Source organism: Bemisia tabaci, chromosome 3 (assembly GCF_918797505.1).
Source record: "Bemisia tabaci chromosome 3, PGI_BMITA_v3".
Classification (NCBI taxonomy): Eukaryota; Metazoa; Arthropoda; class Insecta; order Hemiptera; family Aleyrodidae; genus Bemisia; species Bemisia tabaci.
In genome coordinates this window covers 35,934,827-35,948,809 of record NC_092795.1, presented here as the reverse complement: position 1 = coordinate 35,948,809, position 13,983 = coordinate 35,934,827, and the positions used below count along the sequence as shown (strand labels likewise).

The window sequence follows — 13,983 nt, the reverse complement described above, 5'->3', positions numbered from 1 at the left end:
TGTATTATGTGTCTCTCATACGAAGTTTTCTTCAGCGCAAAAGTTACTCGACGGGATCAACACCATTTTAAGCATATTGATGATTGATGAGTGACGCGACTTGCAGGGTTGCCGGCGCGGTCTGGAAAACTGGGGAAGTCAAGAACGTCGCCAACAACGGGAAAAGTCAGGGAATATACATATAACATATCTAAGAGTCACTAAAACATATCACTGGTTTCTAACTTTTTACCCTTCTTGGTCATTTTTAAGGCTTGTAATCTTCTAACTAGCCGCTGAACGCTGAATTTCTCATAATTTATTTGATCTCTATTAACAAGGACATTTTGTTCAAAGTTTGACATAAGTCAGCGTCTGGTTTTTTTTCTTTGGGGGGGGGGGGGGGGTTGGAAACTTTTTTCGAAGGTCAGGGAGAGTCAGGCCATTAGACAATTTTGGAATCGGAGAAAAGCACTCTTATCAGTCAGGGAAATTCACGGAATTTGAAGATGACGAAATTATGGAAATCCTGGACGTGGCGAGGAGTGCAGTAGGGTCGTCAAGCAAGAATCAGTTTCAAAAACTCTAATTCAACTCTCATCAGTCTTACTTAGGCGAAAAAGAGAACTGTGTATAATAGATCGTATTCGATACATCAAACGGGTGAGATTGTATCGATATCGATTGGTTCAAAACATAAACATAGCTTCAAAAGTAAATTCAGAAAAATGAGAGAACGGGTCTTTTGTAACAGATTTTTTATTCTTTTGAGTACCAAATGTCAATGCAAAGTGAAATTTTCAGGAAATTTCTCATTTTCAGCTTTTCCAACTTAAATCCTTACAGTTTGGTTTGAGGTCATGTTCTATTGTTTTGAACCGAACGATACATCAAACCGTTCGTTATCGAATACGGTCTATACAAAAGTGCCAGCCTTTTGAAGTAGCCTCTGCCACATCCGTTTCTTTGCCCGGAATCCTAGACTTTGGAAACTTTGGTCCTTCCTCCGCTCGTCACAACATTGGCGATTCTTGAAATTTGGCAACGCTGTTTTTCCTCCATTTAAATGCATGCAAAACAATCGATTCTTGGTAAGGCAGCTCGTCGCACCTAAAATCGCTAATTTTAATGGGATTTAAACCGAGGAAAAACTGTGTTGCCAAGTATCAAATCGCCACTGGCAACAGACCCGGAAAATTCCGAAACTACGATGGTACAGGGGTTGGGGCACGATGCGAGAGGAAGAAGTTGGAGCAGCCCATTGAATTTCTATGAGCCCATTATGCAAGTAGGAATGTAGCCTACTGATGAGGTAATGAGTGTCTTCAAGTGCAGAGCTGAAAGCCGAACTGGAAGACGAAGAGAGCGGGAGGAGGTCACTAAGCCTCCCTCTCTTTTTTTTGCCTTCGATTCATAACAGCCACTCGTATAATAATGTTTTTGCGTATGACTTCATGAGTTCTATGCGTCGCCTGCTAAACCCATCTCTATTCAAGAATGTTTTTAAATGCTTACACTGCTCGCTTACAGAGCACGCTTCTGTTTGTCGAACCTAGCCTAATTATGCGATTCTGAGCAGAAACTGCGGGAGAACGGAGACGAACCGTCCAAAAGTTGTCACATGTTCCTAAAATCCCTTTCTACTCATTCATTCTTAGTGGAAAATATACAAATCCCGCACAATTTGGCAATCGAATGGGCTAAAAATTGCGTTGAAAAGTAGGTAATTTAAAAGGATCCAGCGCACTTCCTTCGTTTCGTACTCGCAATAGACTACGAGAAGTTTGATGAATTAAATCTGAAATAATTCATGAAATCTGGTGTACTTCAGCCGAAGGCAACCAAACCACTTTAACCAAATTTATGAAAGCTCTGTAGAATTTGAGAAATCTGCGGCGTTACATTGATGGCTAATGCGAAACTCCAGTTGCGTGGCAAGCTTTGCGATATATCGATTGTTATGTCATTTAAACCTGTGGAAAAGGATCGATAAACAGGGTGTTCGCAGCGAACATCTTTATAATCGATTCTTTACCATAGGTTAAAATGGCACAACAATCGATATATTGCAAAGCACGCCACGCCGCACCGTGCGAAACCGCGTATCTCCTCTATTTTATTTTTTCGAAGAGACGTAAGACTACTATATAACTTGAAATTTCTGTATGATAGTCATTTTCCCAACAAATTGAATGATTTCAGGACTCCGTATCGTACGTACTTTGTAAAGAATTTCCCGTTTAGTTTCGTTAGGGTTTTTTTTTTCATTTAATGATGATATTTTTCTATCTCAACTCCGAGGCGGCTGTCCTAAGAAAAGCTTAGATGAGATATTAGTTCTCCAGTGCAAGGGCACAAGAAGCACGCTTCTGAAATCAATTTTCCAACGTGCTTCCAGCGTAACGTGCCAAGTATTAACCTGTACTTCTGAAACTATCTGCATATTTATTACCGGCACCGTGGTTTTGCAATCATTACTTTCCACAGTTTGTGGAAGACTCTTTCACCCATCCTAACTTTTACCCGTATCGGAGTAAATGTATGTGACTCATATATATCCAGAGCCCAAACCGCTATCAAGTCACAATATTGGGTGAAACAAACTTTAATGACTATTGGTTTGCACGGACTACTCTATATTACAACTCGAAGAAAATCAAGCCTGGCTTCATGAATGATAACAATGATGGTTAAAGAAATGTTGGCGGTGATTTAAGCTTGTGCTTGAGACTATTAGGATTGCCGCGCTGAATGTAGTTATTATGGTATTCTTTGTGGTTAATGTGGCATTGTTGGCTTACATCGACCGACCGATTTGCATCTTAATTGTGAGCGGTTTTCCGCGGATTAGCTGGGACAATCTCGGCAATTTTCATGTTGCCCGATTATAAGTGATTGTTCGGAGGTCGAAGGAAATTCTATTCAAGGCTTTTTTCCAGTTTTTATCCTCTCCCCCCCCCTCCCTCAAAGTATTTTGGTAATATTTTATGATAAAAGTTAATGAAAGCTGACGTATTGTTCTCTGCTTCTACTATGATCTATCTCTTAAATTCAGTTGCTAAACTGGAAAAAAACACATTGGATATAGAGCCCAGACTCTTAAAAACATCGACAAGAAAAAGTACTCTTGATTCAATCAGAATCTAGCTTAAATCAAGAACCAAGCCTCTTAATTTAGGCGGATTTCGTTTTGATCAGTGGCGTGGCGTGACTATATCCGGTAGGCGTTCGGTAGGAGTGTTAACTTTAGGGGGGGGGGGGTCAGAAAGGTTCACTCCCCTTCCTTAGAGGGGGGTTCGGGGGGGCTCCCCCGGAAACTTTTTATAAAATGAAGCCGCAAAAACACGATTTTAACCCTTTCTGGTGAAAATTGTGCCGGTAAATTGTCATTGAAATTTTGTTATTTTTACCGATCGTTTTCCTGTAATTTATTTTGTTAAATGATAACGTATTTTCGCAACACGCACCCGCAGAGAGAGGTGGGAGAGGGAGACTGGGAAACTGGGAGATGCGGCCCGCAGGCGCAGGGGGGAAGCGGAGGGCGAATCGCGGCATAGAGGAAATTCGGCGGTTCGCAAACCCCTGCGGACCACTGCTATAGGAAACAGCTGGACTGATGAGCGGCTCTCCTCTCTCGTTCTTTTCCCCTCCCTTTTCTCTCTGCTGTGTTCCCTCCGCGAGCGCGGTCCGCACTCGTCTCCGAACCCAATGCTCATGCTCCGCTCTGCGCCGCGCCTTGATGCCTCTCCTCTCTCGTGTACCCTTTGCCCCTTCATCATTGCACCCAGGTTCTCTCTCCTCACCGTACGCAGATCATCCAGGTTCGGTAGCCGGTACGGACCACGCGTCACAGGATTTTCTCTCTCCGCCGCGCCACATGCCGCTGTCGGAGGCCAAGCGCCCGATACTTATTTGCAATCTACTATTCTGTATTCTGTATTGCTTCCCACATTCTTAGCCATAATTTATTAATTATTTCAAAATATTTTAGGGTGTTCGGCGAACACTGCGAACCTATGGACGCCACGCCACTGGTTTTGATTCAGGCAAAAATCCGATTGAATCAGGAGTATTTTTTCTTGTCAATGTTTTCAAGAGTCTGGACTCTAGATCCAATGTGTTTTTTTTTTTTTCAGTGTATCTTGAATCTAAGGGCTGTGATTTTGAATTGAAGGAAAGAAGGATGGAAGCGGAAGCGGAAGTGGAAGATGGAAAGCGGGATGGTATTTTTTGTCTCATTTATTAACTGCCTTCTTCATTCGTTTTTCCATCGTTCTCGCCTTGCTGAATCGATCCAATGTATGAACAAGTCCAATGATAATAGTTCGTTCAAAGTTTGATCTCAATTTTCCAAGGAAATTTTTCTAAAACTGTACTGCGTTGAAACGCCAAGAAGTTCTCTAAGTAAAAACCAGTTTCTTATCTTTTAAAATATTTTCTAGACCTTTTCCTGTTTGTGAAAAAAAAGAAGGAAGAAGAAGGACACCACGAACATTAAAAATTCCATCCCTTGAAAGTCTGCAACTTCCTGAGAGGGTGAAAAAACTTTAGAATAATTTCTGAAAACGTTTCGAAATCACCTTGCCCCGAAAAATGTTTTAGCGTAGTGACGGCATCCGAATATCTTTGAGTCACTACCTAACAATTAATTGGACTTCATTTTGCAATAATGAATTACTATTTCTAACCCATCTAAAAAAGTACCTATCTGCATAGGGAAATTAATGGTACATACAGGGTTATTCAAAAGTCACGCACCACTACTGGCCATGAGGGAGGTTGGCCATTTGAAATTTTTGAGTTGTCCCCCGCCCCCCTCCCCCGAGAGGATCACAACTGGAAAGTATCCAAAAAAGTTTCCCCAGTCGATATGAGGAAAAACTTCTTAAACCGCAAATCGATATCGAAATTAGAACTAAAGTTATGGCCAGTGGTGCGTGACTTTTGAATAACCCTGTATGTTGTTTCTATAATGTGGTGGAAATAGTAGTTCCTCGTTGCAAAATGCAGTCCACTTGTTGATCGCGTACTTCTCTTTAAATAGCTTCTGAGTAATAGCTCGATATCCAAAACTGTGCGCCATATGAAAATTATATATTTTCAGCGATCATCCCTACTCCTAGGTGCTAGTTTTATTAGATTGAACCAGACTCGCCCTTCACTCTTAATTTATTTTATAACACTTATTTTTCTTTCTGTTGCAGGTAAGGAGAGTTCCTAATTTATCGTCAGACACGGTTTCAACCCATTATTCGTAAGTTTGAAAATTATATTAGTCCAAAATTATGGGCTTTCAACATTTTATTATGAGTTCACACACTGTTACACACTCGCTATTTACCAAAACATTTTCGTAACAGTTTTTCTGGAGAATCGCTTTCCAGATCGAAGGATGATTTAATCTCAGTATTTTCTGAATAATCATGATGGTCGTGTCCAAAGGCCCACCCATAATCTTCCGGAAGCTGCATTGCGTGAGGCACAAATCGAATATCCTTGCACTGCACTGCCGTGTTACGGAAGAACGCCGTATGAACATTCAAGAGTTTCCAAATTTCCTCGGATATAATGTTTATTTTTGAGGAAAATCGTGAATATTTTCTCCTGGAATTTCAGACACCTTACATCAAATTACCAACAAAATTATCTGAGAAATGGGCAGAAAAAAAGTCAGAAATTTTCCTGAAAATTAGTGATTTGTCGGAGAAAATTTGGCCACGCCTGAGGGCTCATACAACGCACATTGGACCGAGTCAAGATATGAGAGGTCGGACATGAAATTGTTGACTAAAACTGAAAATTTTTATGTTTATTTCGTTACATTTTAAATATATAGGAGTGTTTCTAGAAGAAAATTTTTCGAGGAAACCAATGGAACCACTTGCAGAACCTCAAAGTTTAGTATAAACGGAGTTATGAGTGTTTCCAGTTTCCAAATTTTGTCCGACCTCTCCTATTGACTCGATCCACAATGCGGCGTTTTTCCTCAGTACGGCAGTGTATAGGATTCGTGTAACACGTGTATTAAAGGATCAGAAGTGTTCTTGGACCTTGTCTTTCCTCGTACGCAGAAAGAGGAAAAAATGAATACCACAGTCTCAAGTTCGGGAATATAAGCCCCAATCTTTGTATTAGTTCCATTATGTCTAGCCATCAACGGAACATGAGTTTTTTCTCGGCGTCACGCGGGATGATGAAGTACAGGACGTGGAGATGAAAATAATAGAAAATTATCGGAAATCGCCAGTTCCTGAGCCTAGTTGATGATGAATTAATTGACATTATTACGGGCCTGACTTCTGTTGCGGGTGCTTACCTGATCACGGGTAGCTTCCTCCGTACACGTACGTACAGGGTGTTCAATGGTCAAACCGCTAAACTACAGGAGCGTGTTTTACAAGACAAATGAGAATTGTTTCCTCTTACATAAAGTTGTTTGCAGTCGGAGACTTGGCCCCTCATTTTTTCTGAATAGTCACCTTTTTTCTGATCTCGAAAGTTGCCCGTGGACAAAAATTCTGAAATAATCGGTCATTCCCAATAATTTCAAGAGCTGAGTTCATTCATGGCCTCTGAGACATCGAAATCTCAAGTTATTGTAGATCTCAGGAGGTCCAAGCCGGAAATCCAAATGTCCTTGTGGGTCAATCGGAGGAACGGCCCCTACAAATTTTCAAGAAAATCATCGTTTTCTCTAAATTTCGAAGAGTCGGAAGTGCGGCACTTTTCTTGCTGGGTCATTGCAAGCAAAATTTAAAGATCTTCAATTACATTCATTTTTTTAAAAAAAATTAATGCTACAAATATTTTCGCACAATAACGATTTACCATCAGTATTCTTGAAAAAAAAAATTCTTTGGAGAAGAATTAACACATTTTTTTGACTGGTTCGCTTTTTGAAAAAAAAAGAAGCATAAGCCAAGATGTGCAACGACGCAATCGGAGGTACGCAATTTTCGACTTCGGCCATAATATTGTTTGCCCTCTCAGAACGGTTAGTCGGTGATGCAGTTATGGCGCCATCAACCCCCCCCCCCCCCCTCTTACAGGATAAAGCACCCTCATCTTAGTAATGTAGTTTACACTGGAAAAAAAACACATTAGATCTAGAGCCCAGACTCTTGAAAACATCGACAAGAAAAAGGACTCTTGATTCAATCAGATTCAAGCTTAAATTAAGAACCAAGCCTCTTAATTTGAGCGGATTTCCTTTTGATTTAAGCTTAAATCTGATTGAATCAAGAGTCCTTTTTCTTGTCAATGTTTTCAAGAGTCTGGACTATAGATCCAATGTGTTATTTTGATCCAGTGTAGTTAAGCTCGAATTTTGCCTACCTCCTCTTCCAGCGTCCAGCGAGGTGATCTGAGGCTCGCTAACCTAGGTTAATCCAGAGTTATCCGGGTGCACTGTCGCGGGTGGCGGGGGTGGGGAGGGGTCGTCGGGGCGGTTTCGCTGCACTTGGCACTTGGACGCGCGCGACTTGATCGGGCCGGGGGGCGCTCAGAGGAGCATGGGACTTGGACTGTGACTGGCGCAGAGGCACAGGTGACGGTAGCGCCGGAGGTGTGTGGATATATGAATGTGGATGTAGATGTGAATGGATGCGATGTGCCGACTGTCACAATCAGCACTCCCGCGCGCCGCCGATTGTTTGGACGCGATTGGCCCGGCCCCCCGGCTCCATGGTCACGCGTTGCCGGATGGGGAGTCGCCACCTCACTCGGATCCAACAATAGATCCACTGGGAAAAAAAAAAAAAAAAACACATTGGATCTAGAGTCCAAACTCTTGAAAACATTGACAAGAAAAATTCTCTTGATTCAATCAGAGCTAAGGTTAAATCAAGAACCAAGCCTCTCAATTTGGGCGGATTTCCTTTTGAATGAAGCTCAAATCTGATTGAATCAAGAGTCCTTTTTCTTGTCAATGTTTACAAGAGTCTGGACTCTAGATCCAATGTGTTTTTTTTTTCCAATGTTCGAATCAGATTTGATTGCCGACAGAGCAGAGACGAGAGACCCTCCACTGTGGGCTGATTATTGAAACTGATAGGCAAAGCTATAGACAAACCCGTATAGACCCGTACACAGGGTGTCCAAAAGAAATAGTACTGATTTTTTAATGGCGATTCGGAAGTAGATACTGAATTAGTGCGGAAATTCCGGAAGAAGGTCCAGATTTTTGTTCATTTTTGTCGCAATTTGAGCGAGAAATTGAAATTTTTTTAAATTTTTCGAAGTTCGTCAATTGGAGCTACTGAAAAAGTACTGAATTTTCATTCGCGACCTCACTTGGATCCAACGATAGGTCTGTTCCTCCTGGATCCGTGGTTCCAAGATGACGTCAAACGTTTGTATCAGATTGGATCGGATGCCCACAGAGCAGAGGCGAGGGACCCTCCACTGTGGGCTGATTATTGAAACTGATAGGCAAAGCTATAGATAAACAGGGCGTCTAAAAGAAATAGTACTGATTTTTTAATGGCGATTCGGAAGTACTGAAAAAGTGCGGAAATTCCGGAAGAAGACGAAGAATTCCAAGATGACGTCAAACGTTCGTATCAGATTGGATTGGATGCCGACAGAGCGGAGTCGAGAGACCCTCCACTGTGGGCTGATCGTTGAAACTGATAGGCAAAGCTATAGATAAACAGGGTGTCTATAAGTCCGGAATTTTCGGAGAGTCCGGAAATAGTACTGATTTTTTAAGGGCGGTCCGGAAGTAATGAAAAAGTGTGGAAATTCCGGAAGAAGGTCCAGATATTTTTTCATTTTTGTCGCAATTTGAGCGAGAAATTCAAATTTTTCCAAATTTTTCGAATTTCGTCAATTGGAGGCACTGAAAAAGTACTGAATTTATCGGGAATGTACTGAAAAAGTACTGTAAAAGTACTGATTTTGGCCAGCCTGTTATAGTAGACATCCTTAAAGAAGACATAAGGAGTATGGAGCGACTCTATCGGTGGAGGTGGGTGGCTCCTGCAGACTAAGGGTGAAAATGAGGACTAACTATAGGGTCTCTCGTGGGTTGCCGTTAGTTAGTCTATTACGTACCTCCGTTGTCTATTGCAACCACCTGCTTCCGCCAACAGGATCCATCCATACTCGTTTTGTCTTCTTTGGCTACAGCTTTGTCCATCAATTTCAATGATCAGCCTGCTGGCCTCTTTGCGACAGGTGGAAGTTCTCACTTTTGGTGATTCAACACTTCCTTATGGAGAATTATGTGGACTGCGTTAAGCAGAAAGGAACCAAGCCACATCAGCTATTGCCAAATTTAATCCAGCAATTTAATTTTTTACATAAGAACGCGCGAATTTATGTGCAAGTTACAATGAATTTTCTGCACAGTACGTAGCAAATTCCCCGAACGTTCTCTCGTTAAAAAGTTAAATTGCTCAGTTTTTGGCAATAGCCGATGTGGCTTGGTTCCTTTCTGCTAAACGCGATCCATATGGGAGCTACTGTCATCTTACTAGGTGAGTGATATGCTTCGGCTGACGTAATGACTCGTAAGTTCTCCAAATTTTGATTTGTCTACGACACGAAATTCTAAACACGTTGTTAACTATTCACCTAGTAGGTAGGTCAATAGTTGAACGTTGGAGTGCCGAAAGTAAAATCGTCCATTATTGCCAAGACACCAGTATCCATTTGATAAAAAAACCCAACATTCATAAGCTCAGAACGGATAATTATACCGAAAGAAGTTCCAATTAATCCTCTCCAGACACCAAAAATAAAATATAAAACACCGATATCTTTGTGATTAGTCGAAAAAGCTCAAACTTTCATAATTATTATTAATAGTTAAATAAATAACACTAAATTGCAATTTTAGAATTGGCTAGCATAAATCTTAATAAATAAAGTGCCTGATAAAAGGGTTAAATTGTAAATTTAATTATAGGTTTGTACTTCTTTATTAAAATTTAAACTAGCAGGTTTAATTATAATTTTGAAGATTATTAGTTTAACTTAACTTAAATTTTCCTTGTCTCTGCGGCAGAGCCAGAATATCCTGTGAACATCACGCGAACATAACTGTGTGCTTGGGGAAGAGAGCATCAAGTGCAAAAAACTGTACGCGGAAAAACCGTTGATTCTTTCTTTACAGTTTTAAAGAACCACGCACATGCTGTGACAAGGTGGTAACAGTCGTGTAAAACCTGGAAAAGTCAATGAATTTTGGGAAACCTGGAAAGTTAAGGAATACACCCAAAAAGACAAGGCTCTAAAAGCACTCAAGTTTTTTTTTCGTCTGAAGTCCATGAAAAGTCAGTGAATTTTGCCAAAATTAGACAGGTGTTTTTGATGCACACACAAGGAAAAAGAAAAGAAAAAAAGAAGCAGAATATTAAGTTTTAGAAAACTGGAAACGCGCATCCAAGTTACCCTTATTAAGTTGTGTGGTTTTTGTTTGTTGTGCAAACGTTTGTTTTCCTCAAAAAATTTGGAAGCTCAATTTAAGCTCTTATCGAACACTCACTTACCCTGGCAGCACGGCGTGGATTCAACTCTGAGCATCTATCTTCGCCCATTTAACAATAGCTAATAATATGAAGTGATGTGTCGAGTTGTAACTTTTAAATGTCTCTACACGGTCAAATCGGGACCTTGAAAATGGGTAATCGATGTAATTATTGCGACCGTTGATCAGGCCCGCCACATCTCATCTCGGGCCCTGGTACCAATTTTCTGGCCCGGGCCCCTAGCACAGGGGGGGGGGGGGGGGGGGTCCGGGGGGCCTCTCCCGGTAAATTTTTGAAATTTTAAATCTATTTGGACGCATTATGAAGCTCTTATGATGGAGATTTTCCATCAATTTCTGCAGAATAATTACGCCTTTTTGTTTACTTTCATCGGCACCAAAAACTTTCGAATTGTTGCATTCAAAACATCTATAAATTTTTTTTTTGAGGGGGCAGATGATAATTTTCAATTCTATGGGGAGCCGGGCCCCCCTGGACTCCCCTTTCGTACGTCTATGGCAAGGGAGTTAAGCCATTGAAGTCGAGGATGCCCAGAAAGGAGCCTCTTAGCATCCGACAACGGAAGAAAATGAAACACAGTTACTAAAAATATCATTCTACATATACTCAAAATCTTGAAAATCTCTAAAAAAGTAAGCACAATTTTATAATGCCCTAGCGTGTTTTTGAAACTTTATTCACCTTTTGCGGAATTTTTAGGGTAATTTTTTCACTTTTCCCTACGAGACAAGGGTTACATATGAATTCGTAGTGGTTTGTCACCTGCGTCACGGGCCCCTCCAGGGCCCGGGCCCCGGTACCAGGGACCCAGTATCCCCCCCCTTGTGGCGGGCCTGCCGTTGATATGTGAACAAAATTTTTCAGTCGCGAGAAAAATTGAAAGAAGAGGTAAATAAAACTTTCAAAACCTCCGCTCATTCTCCCATAACACTGAAAAAAAAAAAAAAAAAAAGTTATGAGCTGTATAGACATACCATCCGTTCCGGGTTCAGAGGCCGAAAGTTCCGGATGCTGGAGCCGTAGCTTCGATTGCTCCGGGTACTACACCCGGGACTTTCTGCTTCTGAGCCCGGAACGCGGACGGTATGTCTGTATAGCCCATAAGTACAGCTTCCACGGCCAGAGTTTTTTTTTTTTTTTTTTTTCAGTGAATCTTTGATGATAATTTGCCCAAAATTGTCTTCATTTCTTTAAGTATGCGACGGGAACTTTGAGGGAGGGGGGATGCTAAAAACTGTATGCTTTAGGTCCAAGTCGAAGCAACCTGCACTTGTGTAATCGCTACGCAGCGTTCTAAAAGATACTGCCGAACCAGGAATCGGTAGATCCGCTCAAAACTCCTTCATTTAGCTGAGTATGCAATTTGATCCCCGGGGAGTTATAATAGTTGCTCGAAGTCGAAGCGAACTTTCGGAGCAGCGTAAAGCCATCGGTAAATCTACGAAGTCTCGAATAATCGGCCGCACTCGACACTCTTTCGTGTTGTTGGGTATGCGATTTGATCCCCGGGTAGTTAAAATAGTTGCTCGAAGTTAAAGTGACCTTTAAGAAACGGTCCAACGTCATTAAGAAGCTCGCCAGGCTTTGAATTCCTGGAGCATCTAAAAACTCTTTCAATAATCTTATGTCTAATATGCGTTTAGTTTCGGGGGTGAAAGGATTTTCAGGATGAGTTGGGGGAAAGGGTTAAAAAAATTCAAGGTAAAATGCATAGAAGTGAAGTATAGTAACGTAATACTGTGCACCAACACAGGGCACAAATAATATACGGTAAACTGCCTCTGTTAGACTATGCCTGAAAAGTGGATAAATAATATCAAAAGGACGCTGCTGCAAGCATTACTTTTGCTCAGTGTAGCTGACCTAATAACTTATCATTTAAATTGTTACTGTGTTTTAGACATCTTATTTTGTATTTTTCAAGTCAGCGCACTCACATAAAATCCCAAAGAGGACGAATGCACGTTAAAAATAAAATAATTTTCAAAAATCTCTAATTTTTAACCCAATTTATTGCCTCGAAACTACCTCAAGATAAATTATTAAAGAAATTGAAGACCTTTAAAATAAATTAAGTTTTCTATGAACAATAACGCGGCTACCCAAAAGGTTAACGAAGGAATTAATTTCAAAACTATCAGAAATTATTTTCACCCAGGAGGAAGCGTTTCGTGCACTTGTGTTCTTTAACGCAAAAGCACCAAAGGAAACTATGAAAATAAAAAGATTACCTACTTTTTTCAAAAATGTAATAAAAATAGTGCATGTTTCTTGTTCATATGTTATCATTAAAAAAAAAAAAAAAATTAAAATTTGACTCGCCAAATCCTCAGATATGTCTCGAAATTGATCTCGCTTGACGCTAGTGTGACCACTGACCACCCCGATTCTCAAATTTTTCATCGACACTGAGTTCGAAGTATTTAATGTCATTTGCTCGTGACCTTTATGTTTTTTGATACCTATCGTCTGCAAACATTGCTAAATATAATTCATATAATTATTCTTTAAATCTTTACTTTACCTGATCGTGTGGAACTACATCTCTCTTTTAATTTTTGACTCCAATTATCAGCTCAAAAAACGTCAGTAATTCCATTAAAACGACACTTATTTAAAAAATTTAAGAATCATAATGCGAGCCATTCGAGCACGTATTTATTCACAAAATATGTTAAATTAGCCATGCCCGCGAGCAACACGCCAATAATATTGTCAACTAACTGTTGAAGGTTTAGTTATTGCGAATAACTGCTCACTGCGCGGCGAGATGTTGTGTGGCGCTAGTTAGAATTTACGGCAGTAGAGGGCGCCGCAAGCTGGACGAGTTCGAGTCCGTCCTGGTGAAGCGCCATTCTCTTCGCATAAGACCTCCGCGTTCACCACTCTGCGGTGTTGTTAGTATGGGTAATCTAACTTCACTGAGCGATGATGAACTTCCGAGAATGACGTTTCGAATGATTTGAAGGTACACACTTCCTACTTTGTAGGCTGTCCTTGCACCTGAGCTCTCCCATATTTAACAACCACATCTAAATATTATCATCCCCTTTCTCAACTATCGGCTATGATTACGACGACCAACACATGATATTTGCCAACATAGATTCACGTGTAGGGCTGAAAGTGGCTGACGTTTCAGAGTTTGGCATTTTAACATTTTTATCAGACCATGGCGTATTACTATACTGAACAATTGCTGACGACTTTGGAAAGCCTTCGGTGTTTGAAAATCGCCAAAACATATAATTTGACACAGAAATGTACAGTCCAAATGGAATTGAGTCATAACTGAGGTTTTATGGATGCTAACTTCTCCATCAATTATGTCGTTAATGTCGAGAATCGAGATGTGTCACTTTCTCTAGCGGTCGAGCTTAACCTTAACGTAAATTGATCCATAAAAATCAGTTATGTATTTCTCTCTTTTGTATTAGAAACAGGATCCTTAAACAATTTATTAAAAAAGACATTTAACACCTCGAAATGGATATTTTTGATGTCTTGTTAT

General features: G+C 40.6%; 2 protein-coding genes across 6 annotated transcripts in view; one reads left to right on the top strand and one right to left on the bottom strand.

The window, feature by feature from the left end:
* Positions 1 to 13,983, top strand: part of MCU (mitochondrial calcium uniporter) — a 389,493-nt gene that overhangs the window by 347,987 nt on the left and 27,523 nt on the right. The gene's annotated exons all lie outside the window — the stretch shown is intronic.
* The window catches only part of jv (javelin), a 76,725-nt gene that overhangs the window by 50,040 nt on the left and 12,702 nt on the right, over positions 1 to 13,983 (bottom strand). Inside the window, exon 1 of one of the 3 annotated variants that reach the window (XM_072298274.1) lies at positions 7,315 to 7,702. The exons of the other annotated variants lie outside the window; for them this stretch is intronic. The gene's annotated coding sequence lies outside the window, so the exon portion shown is untranslated. Of the gene's footprint in view, positions 1 to 7,314; positions 7,703 to 13,983 lie in introns of those variants that run through there. 3 annotated transcript variants of the gene reach the window in all.